The sequence below is a fragment of the Garra rufa genome, chromosome 1, assembly GCF_049309525.1.
Source record: "Garra rufa chromosome 1, GarRuf1.0, whole genome shotgun sequence".
Taxonomy (NCBI): Eukaryota; Metazoa; Chordata; class Actinopteri; order Cypriniformes; family Cyprinidae; genus Garra; species Garra rufa.
In genome coordinates, this window is record NC_133361.1 from 90841374 (window position 1) to 90842833 (window position 1460).

At 36.4% G+C, this 1460-nt stretch overlaps 1 non-coding gene across 1 annotated transcript; it reads right to left on the reverse strand.

The window, feature by feature from the left end:
• Positions 1 to 1144: 1144 nt before the first annotated feature.
• On the reverse strand, positions 1145 to 1232 carry trnay-aua (transfer RNA tyrosine (anticodon AUA)). Its single transcript is given in 2 exon segments — positions 1145 to 1180; positions 1196 to 1232. It is a non-coding gene; the product is annotated as a tRNA-Tyr (tRNA).
• Between the last annotated feature and the right edge of the window lie 228 nt (positions 1233 to 1460).

The window sequence follows — 1460 nt, forward strand, 5'->3', positions numbered from 1 at the left end:
GGGCATTTTCAGCCACCCACTTGAATGTTTGCCCACGAAATACACCAAACTGGATTTCAAAGAAACCCAGCAGGTGCTTTCTGTTAGTGGGATCTCCTTTGAGCTGCCGTAAGCTTTTTTTAGCTTTGTCCAGCACCAAATCCGGGGAGAGAGGTCTTGCGTACGGCCTTCCCTTGTTGGCCTCCTTCACCTTGGCTGCTTCTATGGTATCGGTCAGATTCAGGCAGCCATCAGCCCGTCTCCTGAAGCGAGGTTCCATCTGAATGAAAGAAAAAATAGATATATATAAAACGCATAACAAATTAATCAATGCAGCTATTTATTTAACATTACTCCAGTTATTTATAATATGATTATATATATATATATATATATATATATATATATATATATATATATATATACTTACACACAGATACATATGGTTAATTTAATTATTCATACAATCTTACAAAATATTACAAATATCTTGTTTTTTGTACTTATGTTGACATTAGTTTTTATTATTATTTGTATTTATTTGATTACTATATAATGTATTTATTTAATTTATTTTTTGTTCTAAATTCTTCCTGGTAAAATCGTCTTAAAATACAATATCAAAATGATTCATGATTTCATATAAACCTTTGTTTATTTTTCCTTAAAATTTTGGCTAACATAATAGAATTATCCCATTGTTTTTCAGTAATTATTATGTCATTAAATACAACTTTTTTTATTTTTGGATTTATCAAATAATGGGTAGTAGATAAGGGAAAGTTTGGTCTATTCTATGTGATCTCCTATTGAAGACAAATCCCTTATAAAAAACACAATGGTTTTACAACAAATAAAACCAAAAACACATTGTTACTGTATTTAAACCATTGTAACCCTAGGTGTATTTTGTCACGCATACCATAGGTTGCCCATTGTGTTAAATATAAAACTGCGGTTATACAAACTGAAGTCAATCTGCCAAAACATGGTTACGACACTTTTATAATAATAAAACCATGGTTAATTATCGTAAGGGATTTTTATTCCGTGTGAACTTGTTTTGAAGACTATTGATGAAGACTTTGAAACCTCACGTTAAGGTCATGCATTCAAAAGTGTACCCCTCCCCCCCAAAAAAAAGGTGGGCACGTGAAAAACTACCTCCTTCGAGCCGGAGTCGAACCAGCGACCTAAGGATGTCCAACTCTCCTGCCTATAGTCCTCCGCTCTACCAGCTGAGCTATCGAAGGTACGGGTCTGTGGGGTCTCAACCTCGGCCTATTATGTTTCTGCAGCTCGACTGCTGGCCAAAAAATGGCTTTCGACGCAGAAAGATGTGCGAACCGTTTTGATGAGGCAAGCAAAGAGGAGCCCGCCTTCCAATACCGGGAGTCGAACCCGGGCCGCCTGACCAAACTGCATTACGCAAAAAGCAGAGAGCGAGCCAGCCAGGAGTCGAACCTAGAATCTTCTGATTT